Source organism: Giraffa tippelskirchi, chromosome 5, assembly GCF_054371585.1.
Source record: "Giraffa tippelskirchi isolate mGirTip1 chromosome 5, T2T-mGirTip1v1.2.pri, whole genome shotgun sequence".
NCBI classification, from domain to species: Eukaryota; Metazoa; Chordata; class Mammalia; order Artiodactyla; family Giraffidae; genus Giraffa; species Giraffa tippelskirchi.
In genome coordinates this window covers 11,493,199-11,511,016 of record NC_137279.1, presented here as the reverse complement: position 1 = coordinate 11,511,016, position 17,818 = coordinate 11,493,199, and the positions used below count along the sequence as shown (strand labels likewise).

Genomic DNA, 17,818 nt, shown 5'->3' with positions numbered 1-17,818 from the left:
AAGTGCACTCCTGTGCAATTTAAGAAACCCGAGTCCTACTTCTGCCACTAATTAGCTATTTTGGTTTTAGGCAAGTTTCTCAGCCACTCATGACTCGGTTTCTTTGTCTTCATCATGAGTTTGTTGATCTAGTAGAGGAGGATTTCTCAGGTTCCTGGCTTCACACTTCTCTGAAAATTCAATAGTTCTGGAAAACTTTTTGTTTTAACTCTGTGGTTGAGTTTGTGGTCAGAGCAAAGGAAACCTCTGCTGTTACTCTTCTCAGAAGAAACTACTAGTTGCCTGGTTTATTTTTGTCCAGGAAAAGATTCAACTAGCATAGTTAAGTATTAAACTTTTTTGCAGTGATGGTTAATTTTATTTGAATGAACCTGTGGCATTTACCTTTGACCCTTCCCATAAAAAATGGGGGTTATCCTGTATGCTATATATGAACTTATTCCGTTTATTTAGATCGATCCTAATTTTGTTTGAATATATTTTCAGAGTTTCACCCTGGTCATTGAGGTCATTTTAGATAGCATTAGGTGTTTCCCTGTCAAAGCGTGGAAATCAGTGGGGTAAAAGAATGAGTACAATTTAGCAGAAGTGTCTTTGTATTTTGGAAAAGGACTCCAAATCTTGGAGATTAGTGCTGACTTTGTTACCATGTAGGTCTTAGAGTGTTTGTGGGTTGCTGTATGTTACATGTATGCCTCTTTGGCATCTCCTGAGCAGTGATTTGTCTCCTTTTGGGAGTTGCAACATCGTCTCCCAGGGTTTTAGGTTTCCTGATGCCCTCCAGGGTAGATTTCTTTATAGCATACACTTATTACATTGATTTGTTTTCAGAATTTCATCACTTATTTTGAAATACTTTAAGACATTCAGGGTGTTTCAAATTCCAGGCTGGAAATCTAGTCTAGAAAGCAGTAGGTGGTGGATAAGAGAGACAAGAGAAGATTGGGAGGTGGGTCAGTGGTTTCCAATCACAGAGCCGAAGCTGATGTATAGAAGTTGCAGGATAAGAGTAGTCTGAAAAAATAGATTTCACGGTATATATGTGATCTTTTCTCCCTATTTTGTTTTCAGTCCTTTCATATTTTGAAGTACATCTTCTGTTGTTTCCTTTCCATTTTAAGTGATTGGATTTTAATGTAATCAAAGTGTTTTTTTTCCATTACACACGCACACACACAGTTTTGTTTATTGATGCAAATTGCCATTCTTTCACTTTTACTGCTTTAAAACGTGTATCCTATTTCAACTTCTAAGCCCATTTTATCAAGAATTGATTCCAAAAGTTTGTGTGTAAATCAATTATCCCAGAACCAAGAATTGATTTTCCTGTAGAAAGATGTTAAAATTGATCCTAAGTTCTCAGCTCCCTGGAGAAAAAGTCTCTTGTGTTGTGCATGACAGAAGAAGCTCATCTTTTAAATACTATTTCAGTGCAAAAAGTGACTCCTATGTCTTTGCCCAGTAATGGGAGTCAGCAGGCTCCTGGGCAGCTGCTAGGAGGAAGGAAGGGCTCTGGACTTTGCAGTTGTGGCTGGTGCTGTTGGGGGGGTAGCTGCCTGGGGATTACTACTAGACACCTGGTTTCCCTTACCCCTGGGCACCTTCATAGAAACTGCCCTCAGAGCCCCCAGCTGTCAAACCCGTGAAGCCAGTTAAAGTTATTACTCTGGGTTCATTCCTTGTTAGGAAAGATTACCCATAAGGGATTTACAAGGAAAATGGGAAGATAGGAGAGGAGTGGGCAGATGTGCTTCGATGAGAGATTATGTTCACCTTTGCGTCCAAGGTCCAAGGTCACTGCCCTCTGTAAAGATGGGTCATGCCTGTCGCTGTAGATCCTGCACTGTGAAAAAATCAGGATCATTCAAGAATTAATAACATGTTAGTCTCCTATATGCTTAGATGCCTCAGAAGTATGATGGAGTCAAGTCAGAATAATTTTCATTATTTTGGCACTTAACTCCTGACCACCATTGTAAAAAAAAAAAATCTTGTGCTGGTATTTCCCTGCTTCTTAACTGGTCTAGATGGATGTGAGAGTTGGACTTTAAAGAAAGCTGAGGGCAGAATTGATGCTTTTGAACTGTGGTGTTGGAGAAGACTCTTGAGAGTCCCTTGGACTGTAAAGAGATCCAACCAGTCCATCCTAAAGGAGATCAGTCCTGGGTGTTCATTGGAAGGACTGATGCTGAAGCTGAAACTCCCATACTTTGGCCACCTGATGTGAAGAGCTGACTCATTTGAAAAGCCCCTGATGCTGGGAAAGATTGAGGGCAGGAGGAGAAGGGGACAACGGAGGATGAGATGGTTGGATGACATCACCGACTCAATGGACATGAGTTTGGGTAGACTCTGGGAGTTGGTGATGGAGAGGGAGGCCTGGCGTGCTGCGGTTCATGGGGTCGCAAAAAGTCAGACATGACTGAGCGACTGAACTAAACGAACTAACTGGTCTAGTGGTGGCTGCTTTTTCCTTTTGTCTTATCTTGCCAGTATTTTAACTGTAATTGATATCACGGGCAGTTATTAAGTATTAAGCATAAAGTTACTTGTTAAATCATTAAAAACACCATGGCATTTATTTTCACCACTGGTGATCTTTTGTTTACAAGTGCAGTTTTTGTTTTTTACAACGTTCTTGCTATTTTTTTCTTCTGGTGGTCTTCATTTATACTTTCCAATGTCCTTTATTTAAAATAGCCTGAAGTCTGCTCATTACTCTTCTAGGCAACCTCTCCCATTTAGCACCATTTGGTTTAGACTCATGGAATGTTAGCTATTTTTTATGCTGGTTTGAGCCAAATGTAATTAGGAAAGCAAGTTTGTTTCAGAATCTGATATAAAGCATGCAGCACGTGCGTTCTTGCTTCTACTGATTTGGGGTGTTTCTATTCTGCTTGTTCCTCTTCTGAACATAGAGAATCCAGTCTCTTGAATTAGCTGACTCTTATCCTTTTTGAAAAGGAGGCCAAGTGGCGCAGTGCTAAAGAATCTGCCTGCAATTAAGGAAACTTGAGAGATGTGGGTTCGATCCCTGGGTTGGGAAGATCCCCTGGAGGATCCACGGACAGAGGAGCCTGGCAGCCTACAGTCCATGGGATCGTAAAGAGTTGGACACAACTGAGCATGCACACTGGCTATTTAAAGCTTGCCTTGGCAGTGATTGTTATCACAGACTCCGCAACCCAACTGGCAATCGTGTATTTAATTACAGCTACTTTTGAACATTTCAGTTGCTATACTATTGATATGAAATCACTCATACTTCTGAAAAGATGATTTAAGAAGTTTCTGATTTATGTTTTCTTGTAAATTAAATATAAACAAAATGAAAGTATCGTGAAACATGGTGGTTTTAGGTGCCTTTGACAAACAACTGGGGGAACATAATTAGGGGATCAATATTGCCCATATTCCTAACTGTTTATGTTACCTCTTTGAATACATTTTTTTTATTGAACTCCTTTAGTTCTTTCTTGTTTCTATTTATTTATGCTGTCCTCAATTTAGTACTTGTATATGCTTTTCTCATTTGATAGTTTTAATTGTGTTAATTGTTTTGTAGGAATTTTTTTTGTATACCTGGGCCAGAGTAGGTGGCTAAGAAGTCCTTTTTGCCACTAACTAAGGGATTATCAAATACTTTATGAAGGGAACATACATGTGTATGTGTTTATATGAGAGGTCTTTTTATTTAGTCTATTAACATGTCGTATGTGTCATGGACCTTGCACTAATTCATGCCTTTTCACCAAAACTTGAAACAAGCAAACATGCATTTATCTCTCTCTCTTTTTTTTTAAAAAACTGCCACTTGCAAAGATAAATTTTATTCTCTACTTAGGAAAACAAATGACTTTCTTTCCCTAAAATTCCTTCTGTGAAATGGAATGTGGACCCAGCAGCCACTGTGAATCTGTTTTATTTTTCCCTTGTGTTACATAAAGCAAGGAAGGCATTTTAGCCCCTTTAAGGAGACACTGGCCTGGGGTAAATAACAATTTAGTCCAGGTGGGTAGAAAAGAATGCTTATGACATTCTTTTCATCGGCTCCATGTGTAACCTCCAAGCAGGAGGTCAAGCAGTAAAACATTTGAGTGAACTGGTGAAATGTTTTGTATTTATTTACAAGGCTCTTAATCACAAGACTGATCCCAATAAACTCAGCAAGTCAAAGTGATGGAGGAAAGTATATGAGGCATGCAGAACAGTAAAAGTGGGGAGGGGATGGGGTCTTTAGACTGCATTTAGCCTGCCCTTCTGTTCCCACTGTGGATGGTGGCCGTCAGAGTCTCCGGTGCGGCGGTCATGGGTGAATTTGATGAAAAATGCAGTTATACCCATTCTGTCCCCACCTGCTGCTGAACTACTTGACAGTTCGCTTTTAAGGTTCCAGACATCTTGAAGTATTTGAATTCTCTTTTGCTAAAAATCCTCACTTTTTTTTTTTAACCTTCTCTGCCCCAAGTCTGTCTGTCTTTGTTCCTAGGGTATTCTGCATTTTCTGTGGCGCTGGAGTTGACGACTTGATTTCATTGCTTATTATAGCCTGATTTAAAGCAAAAGCATTCAAATACCTTCTTTTTGAAAAATTCATTTATTTTCGGCTATGCTGGGTCTTCCTTGCTGCCCTTGGGCCTTTTCTAGTTGCAGCTCGGGGGTTTCTCCCTCCCCGCAGTGTGCGGGCTTCTCGCTGCGGTGGCTTCTCTTGTTGCAGAGCCCAGGCTCTGGAGCTCAAACTCAGTAGTTGTGGTGCGTGGGCTTAGTTGTCCCGCAGCAGGTGGAACCTTCCCAAAGCAGGAACTGAAGCTGTGTTCGTTGCATTGGCAGGTGGATTCTTAACCACACAACCACCAGGGAAGTCCCCAGATACCTTCTAAGTTCTGTCATTTAATGTTATTGCATTTTAAAAAAATTGTTCTGATGTAGTTGTAGATTATTCAGAAAACGGAAGTGAACAGTGCCTCTAGATAAGCAGTCCCTAACATTTTCTACCCAGAAGGCCGATCACATAGTGAGCTCTGGGGTCACAGACGCGTCCTCCTTGTCTTTATGTGGCCTGTTCATGTTTTGTCAGGCAGCGCCGCCAAATGATGGGCAAGGCTGTAATCCATACCTGACAGCTCTGCTTTCTTGTATCTCAAAGATTGCAAGAGGTGGGAGGGTTCAACTATTTTTGAATATTAATAATCCAGATTAATGTGAAAGAGCTTTCATTTTATATGCTACCAGAAACACAGTTTAGACAAGCATTTCTCTCGCTCAGCAGAAGTCTAGATATAATGAGTAAATTAGAACAACTTAGTGCTAGCCTGTTAGACAAATAAGAGCGCTTTGGTATCTGGAATAAGATTTTGCCGGGTTTTGGACATTTCTTTTTGCAAACTGACTCTGGAATATATTAATGAGTATTTGGCAGTTACTTCAGTATTTTATGGGCCAGCAAACATTGAGAACTGACTGGGTTGCGGGTAGGTACAGGGACTATGAAAATGAGTTAGGTGCTCCTAGCTGGAGTGGGGATGGAGAATAGATTCAGAATCAGATAATTTTACTAGAATGATAAGAACTTGGTACAGGAATGCAATTGATGCTACTCTCAGAACACGCTTCCCACTTGCTTCTTGAGAGATTTTTTTAAAATTTTGCTTTTAATTGGATGATAATTGCTTTACAGTATTGTGTTGGTTTCTGATATACATCAACATGAATCAACCATAGGTATACATTTGTCCCCTCCCTCCCTCCCTCATGAACCTCCCTCCCCTCTCCCACACCATCCCACCCCTCTAGGTTGTGATTTATTTTTTTCTTTATTAAGTGGAGGAGTAGTTTGCAGCAACCATTTCTGGAGTATAAAATAAAATATAGGGCAGGCATTCTTAGGACATTTTCATCAGGTTACCATTCGTTTTTATTTTGTTGTTTGTAGTTTAGCTTTTTCATTTTTCCTCTTTGCTTCAGTATAGTTGATTCTAACTTAGAATGCAAATTTATTGTCTTTAGAGGTAGAGCAGGTAACAGACAACTCTATCATTTCCTTATATTTTTTCCCCACTTGGATCCAGCTGATCCTTGTGTCCAGTGGGATTTTAGTTGGTTTAGATGTTTTCTCTTGAGCCAGGAACTCAAGAGAAACCATAGGAATCTATTTTTGAAGCTTCGTCTTCTCTATATGAATAAGTTACTTATCATTATCTACTGCTTTTCATTCTTTGTGAAAGAAATGAAGAGAGAACTGGAGGCAGGGAGAGAAGAGAAGGAAAGCAAAGAGACTTAAAATATATGCAAAGCTTATAATAAAGTCCTCTAGAGAAGGAGCTTAAAATTCATCATCTATAATAATGGATAATGGAGAAGAGTAGTGTTCTAGACAAAAGAAATTATATTTGGAACAGGTCATGTAATACAATGTTTACTCCATTTAATGACTTTTACGAATAAAGGGCTTCCCTGGTGGCTCAGACGGTAAAGAATGCGTCTGCAATGTGGGAGACCTGTGTTCCATCCCTGGGTTGGGAAGAATACTGGAGTGGGAATGGCAACCCACTCCAGTATTCTTTCCTGGAGAATTCCATGGACTGAGGAGCCTGGCAGGCTGCAGTCCATGGGGTCGCAAGGAGTCAGTCATGACTGAGTGACTAAGCATAGCACATGAACAAAGAAGTGAAATAAAATATTGTTGTTCTGGGAAATAATTTACCAAATTCTAAAGGAGATTGTCCCGAATCTGGCTGGGACATCTTTTATTAGTCCTGGCGAATAGAGATTACTGGCTTGGATATGCTGGAGTCATCTTTTCATTGGGTCGAAATCTCTCTAATATTTCTGCATGACGTGGTGCCTCTCAATTCTCCCCCCTAATGATAATAACTTCATCCTTGGGAAAAGAAGCCCATCATGGCTGGGTTTTCAGGTACAGCAAGGTTCCTCCTTTGATGAACACGTATTGTTTACTGTGTGCTAGGTGAAGTCGCCGTGATAGTTGGACTGTTGAGAAGAAAACAAAGCGTGATTCCTTTTTTTAGAGACCTTTATTATAAGTTTTACATGTGTTAAGCCTCTTTTCTTCTCTCCTTGCCTTCAGTTTTTGTTTTTCATTTTGTTTGGTTTTATTATTGTTGTTTTAAAATATTCAGGGTCTTCCTTGCTACACTTGGGCTTTTGCTACACTTGCCGACTGGGGGCTACTCCCTAGTGCCGTGTGCTGGCTTCTTATTGAGGTGGCCTCTCGTTGCAGAGCGTAGGCTCTAGGGCTGTCGGGCTTCAATCGTTGTGGTGCCTATGATCCGTTGCCCCTCGGCATGAAGAATCTTCCCGGGTCCCAGAGATGAAACCCGTGTCCCCTGTGTTGGCAGGTGGATTCTTAAACACTGGACCACTAGGGGAGTCCTGTTTGTGTTTGCTTCCCTTTCCATTTTATCTGAGAAGAAAGATGTGTTTCACCTTGCTGGTGTATTCTTACATCTTTTCATTTATGGCTCCTGGTTAGTGCTGTGATAAGATTTTCAGGTGTGTGTGTGTGGTTAAGTGACATTTCTTTCCTGAACTGTTTTCTCTGTTTTTCTGAGGAAGGCTGGTAACCTGACCTAGCAGCAGCATTTCTCAAGCACCTTCAGATTCAATGTGTGTGCTAACTTTTGTCTTAACCAGTCTTAATCTTCATGGTTGGTGTTCCATTGAGAAATAGTTGAGGCAGAGGTCTCCTTCTCCATTTAGGTTCCTTAAGATCTGGTGCAATAATGAGTTTAGGAAGGTGCTGCTAAACTCAGGCATGCAATAATGTTGTAATGCATACATAAAGTTTGCTTTGGGGAAAAACTTTTACAGTGCGCCTACCATGCTTTCACAGAAACAAGGTAGAAAGAAGATACACAGGATTAATAAATGCCATGAATAAGATGCTGTGACGCTTAGAGGCAAAACTGATTGAATTTGCCTGGATGACATGAGACAAACTTAGCAGAAGAAAGAGGTGGGTCAGGAGGAATGAGTAGGATGTATTTGTTGGGAAGAGAAGAAAGAATGTCCCCAGGAAGAGAGAAAACAGGAGCTGAAAGACTGGTAGAGTGTGGATGCCTTCAATGCAGGACATATTCAGGAAGCCAGGAGTCCACTATGGGTTTTTCTTAGGGTAGGTCGGGTGAGGTGGGGTGGGAAATGGAAATTGTTTTCAGTCTGGGTTGTGATGGTAACCCAAGAATTGCGTATGACTTTTCTCTTTGGAAAGATAAGAATTTTCCTGGATGGGACCCTTAGGACTTGCCTGTGTCACTGACTTTTTTTTCTTGTTTCCAAGTCAATCCTTTGTTTTCAAACATAAACTGCCTATCTCCATTTGATTCTGTGCCCAGAGAAAATACATATTTACAGACCTGGTAGCAATGTGGATTGCCTGGGTAAGCTTTTAGGAGTAGGTAACGTCAAACATACTTTACCAAAGCACATTTTGTGTTTGTCTTGCTCTGGTGATAATCTGGCAAGAATGATGGCCAGCATGAAAGTCAGCATATGTTAATAAACCATCTGTTTTACAGGAATGCTGGGGTTCTGGCAAAGGTCATATCTGCCTGGCATACATTTTATAGTGATGACTCTTTTGAACTTGTTTGGGTGGCGACAGCAATGTATGTCCCTGGTCACGGTCGTCCTTGCAAAGGGTAGTCTGAAGTGCTGTGAATTACTTTTCAACTGGTGTGCATACCTCAGCCTCTTACACCATGAGCCTGAAAAACCAAACAAAAAGCATCATTCGGAAATTATTTCTACCATTTCAGTGCAGTGGCGTCAGAAGTGGGTGGTAGCGAAGGGTGAAGGAACTGGAGAGACAAATGACGTGTTCTCTCTTTTTATTTGGCTGCACCAGATTGTAGTTGTGGCCCTTGGGATCGTCAGTCTTTGTTTTGGGACCTAGTTCTCCAACCAGGGATCCAACCCGGGCCCCCCGGCACTGAGAGTGCGAAGTGTTAGTCCCTGGACCCCCAGGGACGTCCCTGTGTTCTTCTTCTGTGACTGGGTTTGTCAGCTGGGCATGTGCTGATGTGTGTTCTCAGTCGCTCAGCCGTGTCCGACTCTCTGAGACCCCATGGACTGTAGCCCACCAGGCTCCTCTGTTCATGGGACTTCCCAGCCAAGAATACTGGAGTGGGTTGCCATTTCCTACTGAAGGGGATCTTCCCAACCCAGGGACTGAACCTGCATCGCTTGTGTCTTCTGCACTGGCAGGCGGATGCTTTATGCTGTGCCACCTGGGAAGCCCGAGTGTGCCAATACAGGGGGATTTTCCTTGAGAACCTGGGTGCAGGGTGAGCCCAGCGCCTCTGAGATGAGGTGGAGATGTACTTCCTGCTTTTGTGGTTTGGCAGGAGGGGTTCAGGAGAATTATACCCAGATATTGGGAGTTTCTTTAAAAAGCTGGCTACCACCCTCTTTATCCGATACAGGACGAGGCCTAGTGAGAATATCAGCCCAATTGCAGTTTGGCCAGAAAAGCTGTATTTGCCAAATGTTGCTGTTCTAAGGGCAGTGATATAGTAAGACATTTCCCGAGACAGGGAAGGAAAGAGGAAATTCCCTGTTACGGGATTAAAAATGGAGAGAGTATGCTGAAGTCAGTTTCTAAAAACTCAAATAGTGTATACTTTTTTTGTCTTTTAATCCCTGAGGTGAGGCTTTTTCTGCCTATGGAGGGGTCTTTCTGCACTCTTGAAGAGCTGATTGTTGAGAAGGCATTGAAGAGATGCCATTCCCTGGGCATGTTGTCATTTTGATGATGTGGAAGATGTGTTGGGAGGAAGGGATTCTTTTCTTGATAATTCTACCTCTCCATGGTGGAGAGAGAGTTACGGTTGACTGGAGGAGAGACATTGCCAGGAGACTAAACAGGGTTAAGAGGGTTCCTGCTTAGTATGTGACTTACACTAACGCCTCTAGTGCCTTTTCTGGTCCTCAGGCTGAGCTTGGGATGCATGTCGTGTGTGGAGTCTTAAATGTGTGGCCTTGTGCGCAGTGCAGTAATTGGTGAGCGGTTGTGGTGAGGTGGTGAATGCTGGATCAAATGATGGAGGAGTAGACATACTTTGGTATTTCATCGTAGTCCTGGCTCTGCTGACCTGGAGGGCTTGTTAAAACTAGATTCCTGCCGGGAGTTCCCTGGTGGTTAGGCCTGGTGGTTAGGATTCCAGGCTTTCACTGCCATGGCCTGGAGTCAATCCCCATTCAGGGAACTGAGATTCTGAAAATCATGCTTATCAGTCAGGAAAAGAAAAAGAAAACCCAAAAAACTAGGTTCCTGCAAGGGACCCCAGACATGGGGAATCACACTCTTTAGTGAAGCCTTGGAATCTGCATAACAAATTCCTTAAGTTTACTTGGGAAATTGCTGGTTCATAGTTGCCTATCCACAACTGCTCTAAGTTCATTTTATAGTTGGGAAAAGTCTTTCCCTCAATTATCCAGCTGTGGGGAAGGGGTGTGAGTGGCCCAGAGTGGTTCTGATGCACCAACAGGACTCATATGCCGCACATTCTAAAATCAGGGTCACCTCATGATATTTTGCAGAGAGCTTGGGAGTCTATTTCAGGTGCTGGGTTTATTGCCCTTTAAAACGTGGTATTTCCCCCTGTTTAAGAACAATTTAAGACTGTTAATTTGCTCCCTGGGGTTACAGGTTGAATATGCTTGCTGTTCTGGAATTTGTAGCCTGGGCTTGGCTGGATGGTAAAAGACCACCTGATTTTCCTAAGTCAACTCTCAAAATTATCCTCCTGAATATTCATTGGAAGGACTGATGCTGAAGCACCAATACTTTGGCCACCTGATGTGAAGAACTGACTCATTAGAAAAGACCCTGATGCTGGGAAAGATTGAAGGCGGGAGGAGAAGGGGTCGACAGAGGATGAGATGGTTGGATGGCATCACTGACTCAATGGACATGAGCTTGAACAGACTCCAGGGGTTGGTGGTGATGGACAGGGAAGCCTAGGGTGCTGCAGTCTTTGCAGGGGTAGCAAAGAGTCCGACACGGCTGAGTAACTGAACTGAAAAAGAGAGAGAAAAGAGAAAAATTGTTGGCCTAGAAGTGGTGCAGGGGAGGAGTCTTTCACAACTGGATGGGTCCTAGAATTCCCTGCGTGTTTTAGTTGGTTTTTTTGCCATAATAAGAATGGTGATGGTGACGAGAGTAATAACACACACAATAAAAATAGCAAGTATTTAATGAGGACTTACTCTGTGCCAAGCACTGTGCTAAATGCTTTGCATACCTTGTCCCATCTGATTTTTGTGACAATCCTCTGAAGTAAATATTTACTCTTCATTTTACAAATGAGGCAACTGAGGTAGAGTGATTAGCTCAAGTCGCATAGCTAGTGGTGGCAGATGTGGAATTCAGACTCTGTGAAGTCTGACTTCAGGTGCAAAATCCAGTGCAGATTATAGATTCCGTGCCTCTAGGGCGAGGCCGGAAGAATGAATGAAGGGGGCACACGTGCAGTCACACAGGGGACGGTGGGGACCACAGCCAAACCAGAGTCCTTCCCCCGCCAATGCAGTAATCACTGCAGTCCCACCTCCTTGGTGCTAGGCTGAAATCCAGGCCATTGCTATCAGATTTTTTGTTTTTTTCACGAGCTAATGGAATCTGTATTTTGGGGTGAGATAGCTTGGTTTTTGGGCTTTCCAGGTGGCACTAGTGGTACTTAAAGAACCTGCCTGCCAGTGCAGGAGATGTAAGAGACATGGGTTCGATCCCTGAGTTGGGCAGATCCCCTGGAGGAGGGCACGTCAACACACTCCAGTATTCTTGCCTGAAGAATCCCATGGACATATGAGCCTGGTGGGCTACAGTCCATAGGGTCATGAAGAGTCAGACCTGACTGAAGTGACTTAGCACACACACACATCTTGGTTTTTAAATAGGGGCAACAAATTCAGATTCTACAATAAAAGTATCTGGGTCAAACAGAACAACAGAATGTAAACAAGATCTTTAATCTGTTCTGTGTACTGCTATATTCACAGCTTTAAGAACAGTGCCTGGCATATAGTAGGTAAGAAGGAAAAGTTGAAGTGACTGTGAACTTTTTGTTTTCCCCTGGAAAGCTGAACCATCTCATAGTGGCAGAGCTTAGTGTATTTAGAAAGGATGGATAAATTGAGTAGCCACATAAGAAATGTAAATGAATGATCTTTCCTTGTGCTACATTGCTAGTTGGTAATGATTAGAACAAACTTGATGGAATTAATGTGGTGAAGTGTTAGACGCTCAGTCGTGTCCGATTCTTTGCAACTCTATGGACTGTAGCCCTCCAGTCTCCTCTGTCTGAGGAATTTTCCAGGTAAGATTACTGGAGTGGGTTGCCATGCCCTCCTTCAGGGGATCTTCCTGACCCAGGGATCAAACTCGGGTCTCCTGCATTATAGTTGGATTCTTTACTGTGAAAATAGTGGTAAAGTCTAAAACTCTCAAATCCCAGAGAAGAGTAAATTGAAGTCTGTGACAGCTAATTTGTAGTTTCAGGGTTAAAAGGTGTTATGTACACCTCTTGAGATTTTTATTCTAGAATTTAATATTACAGAGTGAACCTCTCCTGACTCAAGATTAATTGAAAAAAGGTACATATGTTAAGAGGTCTTAACTTCTGAGATGTTCTTTATTGATAGAGCATTGCTGTGGGATTAACCATATCTGGAGCCTTAGAAACAGGAGGCATTCCTACCTTTTCACTGTCTGGTTCGCAGACATGAGGGCTTGGAAGGATTGTCAGGGCTTTTGTGAGGCAGTAGGTTAATGGTTAACTCCTGCAACATGCCAGACATAACACCTAATCTTTGATGAGACCTACAGCTCAGAATGACTAATGGTTAACCATTCCTTACCTTTGACTCAGACCATCTACCATCCATAGTTTGTTCTCTTAAATATGTGAGACTGTGAAGGGTTTTTTCTTTCTTTCGCAAATAAAATTTACATAGCACAGACATTTTATGACTCATTCCTTGCAAAGAAAGCAGGTGCTATCTATGAATAGTTTGGTGGGTTTTTTTCGGGACTAGCAGAATGATTGCTTCTGAGTTTTCATTTAACTCTATCACAGCTATGTAGCTAGAGATCCATCTAAAATGGTCCTTTGCTCAGTGCAAAATATGGAAAAAAAATAGTGCTGGTGTGAGCAGACGTGTCTTTTCGTCTGCTGTGCTGCACATGACAGTGAGACTTTCTTATTGATGGTGACCAGTCATCTGGACTGAAAAAGATAAAATATGAAAGCAAACAAAGAAGGACAGGGAAGCCTGGCATGCTGCAGTCCGTAGGGTCACAAAGAATCAGATGCGACTTGGCTACTGAACAACAACAAGGGAGCAAAGAGAAGTTTGAGGTCTCCGTCTGCTCACAGGGGTTTTGAGTTGGGTTGCACAAGGAGTCAGCCCCTTCATTGCTGGTTAATGAGCGGTGGTCACCAGGCAGAATGCCTGTTCCATGATGAGGAGTTTCAGATCTACCATGTATTATATCCAACTGAAGCTTTTGGTGCTCTTGCCTACTGAAGAACAATCTATAAACATTAGAAAGAGTCTTATCTTTTAAAATAAATAAATAAATAAAGAACCTGGGCTGAAAATTAGTTTTTGCTAGTTCTAAGAAGTTGGTCCTTAGTGGTGTTAATGGTTCCATACTCATTATTATCAGGGTCCTGGTTTCCTTTCTTAATAATCTTTCTAAGTGGTTATTCTCCATTTCCTCTCTTCAGTCTGTCTGGGTCTGAGCTGAGGATGCGTGGCTGACATGACCAGTGTCTGTCTGGCTTGGATTTACTCCTGAGAGTTCATTGTCATGTCATGTGCCATATGCTCAGTTGTGTACAAATATTTTGACTACATCGACTGTAGCCCGCCAGGCTCCTCTGTCCTTGGGATTTCCCAGGCAAGAATACTGGAGTGGGTTGCCATTTCCTCCTCCCGGGGAACTTCCCCACCCAGGGATCGAACCCATGTCTCCTGTGTCTCCTGCATTATAGGCAAATTCTTTACTTGCTGAGCCATCGAGAAAGCCCTTACTTACTGAGAGTTCCTTGTAAATCTGTCTGAACTGACAGTTCAGTCCAGGTTGGAATACATTTTGTTTATTGCAAACTCTTAAAAAAGAGAGAGACTGGGCACCCTTTCCTTTGCAGGTAATGGTTTTTGAGAAAGCTCTACGGGCTGGCTGCATCTCACATTCAGACTTTGGTTCCACGCAGATGCTGGCAGCCCCACCTCACCTTGGACTCTGCCTTTGCAGAGGGGCTGGCCGTCTCCTAATGGCCACAGTGCATATTTCTGAGTTCTCATCTGATTTGACCTTCCTTTGGAATTTGACATTGACCATGGCTGCCTCCTTGAAGCATTACCTCCTTGGGCCCCGGTGATGTTTCTCCTCCCCTGGGTGTTCCCTGTCGCTGTCCTTTGACGGTTCTTCTCTGCTGCTCAGCTCTTGAGTGCAGGTGTGGTCCAGCAAGTGACCCTCTGTTCTCCTGTCACTGATTTCCAAGCTTGTCTGCAGCTCATCTCTCTCTGTCTTCAGGGCAGCCACGTTCCAGCTGCCCATTGGATTTTCCACGTGATTGACTGCAAATATCAAAGTCAGAGTGTTACCCACATTCATTGACTTTCTCCTGAAATACTCTTCCGTTTTCCATATTCCCACTCTTGGGCATGGTATCACCTCCTGTCGAGTTAAATGCACTAGAGACTTGAGTCAACCTCCTTCACCCCCAATGTGTGTAATACAAAGCCCTTTTTCCTTACTCTAAGGTTGGTATTTTTTTTTTCAAACTGAGCTGATTGTGCTGTCCTTCAGAGATAGTCTGTACCTTTCCTTGTGCAGACAGTTTCCCCAGGATTCTTGACCTAGTCCATTAGTGTAATAAATCTTATTTACCTGTTGGTCTCCGCCTTGATGGATGGAACTCAGCCATCACCGAGCAGAATGGTACCTTGGAACTATGTAATCTAGTGGAAGAGTGTGAATACTATTCCGTGGCTAATGGGCATGCTCCCTTTTACATTCAGAGTTGGGTCTGGGATATCAGTCTGTGGACTTCCTGCTTCTGAGAACCCTGTTTCTGTGATGCCTGTTATTTGGGTGCTTTAAGTTGGGTGTGACAGCTATGAAGGTGATAGAGGGCAGGAGGCAGTTTTGGTTCCGTGGGAAGAATACAGACTTCCAGAACATTGCTGTAAGGATCAGGGAAGACTCATGCATCAGGAACTCCCAATGAGAAGCAGGTTCTCAGTTGTAATAGGTTTTGGGCAGCTCCCCACTGCCAGGGCTGGACAAAATGCTTGCATGCAGCAACTGAGAGAAATGGTCTTTGGCTAAATGGCAATTGACCGGAGTCACAATCCTCATGTATTTCCTCACTCCTCCAATGTAGGTATGAAGGTCATCTCAGAGGTGGGGCTCAGGTGAAGGTAGTAGCAGTGCTTTATGTTCTGTAACATCAGTTGGGAGACTTCAGTCTTAAGTTGACTCTCCCTCATTTCCAGAACTAGTGGGAAGGAATTGGGAAGGGGTGACATCACTGACAGCATTCTAATGACCATTTCCTACTTCTGCAGTTGGGGCAAGGCACCTGACTTCCCTGACTATTTCTCAAACTTCCCCAGAACAAGGAAGTTCTGTATTCAAAATGGGTAGAGTCCCAGATAGCATATTAAAAAGCAGAGACATTACTTTGCCGATAAAGGTCTGTCTAGTCAAAGCTGTGGTTTTTCCACTAGTCATGGATGGATGTGAGAGTTGGACGGTAAAAAAGGCCACGTGCCGAAGAATTGATGCTTATGAACTGGGTGTTGAAGACTCTTGAGAGTCCTTTGGCCTGCAAGGAGATCAAACCAATCAGTCCTAAAGGAAATCAACCCTGAATATTCACTGGAAAGACTGATGCTGAAGCTGAAGCTCCAATACTTTGGCCACCTGATGTGAAGAGCTGACTCATTAGAAAAGACCCTGATGCTGGGAAAGATTGAAGGCAGGAGGAGAAGGGGACGACCGAGGATGAAATGGTTGGATGGCATTACTGACTCAAAGGACATGAATTTGAGCAAGCTCTGGGCAATTGTGAAGGACAGGGAAGCCTGGCGTGCTGCAGTCCATGAGGTCGCAAAGAGTCAGACACGACTGAGCTGCTGAACAGCAACAAAGAGTCCCAGAAACCAGCCGTTGCCCTAGGCTTGTCCTTACTGGGAAGGCTCAGAGACTCAACTGTAAGCTAAGATAAATAAGTAAAAAGACATAAGGCAAACCTTGTTGAAGTAGGTGATGTCAGGTATATTGCGCCCAGACAGAGAGAAATATTTTATATGCAGATAAAATTAAACAACACATAATTATTGCTGATGTTAGTCTCTCCTCTTCCTGCAGCTAAATATGTTGCATGATTTTTGCTGATCGCCCCAACTACAAATTGCAATAACATCTCGTTTGATTTTTCTGCTATCTTGTTAGAAAACTTGAAAGGAAATCTGGTTACAGCCTATGTAAATAATTGATATAAGAATGATAGCACTGTTTCATCTATGTATTCCACATGTATATTTTCTGTGAGATTTTTAGCATTACACTAGGAAGGAGCACAAGACGACATATTAAGATGTTGCGCTTTGCTTTGAGAGGAAAGAATGAGCCCCTGGGGAGCTGGTGGAAATATAACAATGCAATGCTGGATTTTATTTTTCTGCTCCTTAAACTCTATCTTTAAAGTTTGTCTTGTCTTGTAACTATATACCTGCATGTTGGAGATAAGAATGGAAGAGGGGCAGCTGGCGATAAATTTATGGCTGTGTTTACATAAGGTTTAGTCTTCTGATTACTGAGGTGTGTCAAAGAAGTCATGCCTGAAATGTCTTGCAACATCTTTCCCCGTGCCAACCCCAATAGTGGATGTAAGTTTAGGTCAGATTACCTCTTATGTATTGTCGGAGATTATTTTGAAGATATAATGAGTTATTTCTTACAAAACATTTAGAATAGTGTCATAGAAAACACTAAATAGTGCTTGCTGTCTTATTAATACTGTTTATTTTTAACAAAATTGGATTTAAGTTTTACTTTTAATTTAAAACTCAGAATTCCTCTGTTAATTGGATTTTGAGTTTTTTTTTTTTGGTTGAAATTTTCTTTTGAGATCCTTTGTTTACTTTTATAGGGTTAGGCTACAAAACAGACTAATAATATATACTACCAATAATATATTTAAAAAATTTTTAAATTGAAGCATAGTTGAGTTACAATGTGGTGTTAGTTTCTGGTATACAGCAAAGTGATTCAGTTATACATATACATATATTCTTTTTTCATATTCTTTTTTACTAGAGGTTATTATAAGATAATGAATATAGTTCCCTGTGCTGTACAGTAGGACCTTGTTGTTTATCTACTTTATATATAGTCATTATTAGGTTTTTTAAATTATAAATTTCAACAAAGTCTCATCTGATTTTTTTATCTTGTTAAAAAACTTTAATGAAAATCTGTTTACCTCCTATGTGAATAATTGACGTGAGCGATAGCACTGTTTCATTTATGTTTTCCACATATATATTTTCTGTGATACTATTGCTTTTAACATTACTGTGTTATGTTTCATTATGGAACACTTCCACACAATCAAATAACTGCCTTTGTTTTTCATAATTTCTTCTAATTCTTAGACCTTCAGATGCTGTATCTCCCCCAAAGCTTAGATTAAAATGCCTATCTATCATTTTCCTTAGCTTTTAAATGATGAAAATGTTGAATTAATATAACAAATATTTTTCAGTTCACATATTTCTC

The 17,818-nt window shown here is 41.9% G+C and overlaps 1 protein-coding gene and 1 long non-coding RNA gene across 10 annotated transcripts in view; one reads left to right on the top strand and one right to left on the bottom strand.

The window, feature by feature from the left end:
• PTPN14 (protein tyrosine phosphatase non-receptor type 14) overlaps positions 1-17,818 on the top strand; it is a 193,678-nt gene that overhangs the window by 22,555 nt on the left and 153,305 nt on the right. The gene's annotated exons all lie outside the window — the stretch shown is intronic.
• On the bottom strand, positions 7,016-15,335 carry LOC145506496 (uncharacterized). 2 transcript variants are annotated; one of them, XR_014053974.1, is made up of 3 exons: positions 14,921-15,330; positions 14,391-14,607; positions 7,016-8,726 (listed from the first exon to the last, which is right to left on the bottom strand). It is a non-coding gene; the product is annotated as an uncharacterized LOC145506496 (long non-coding RNA). The 2 variants fall into 2 exon arrangements; XR_014053973.1 differs by lacking the exon at positions 7,016-8,726 and having other exon boundaries at positions 12,628-14,607; positions 14,921-15,335.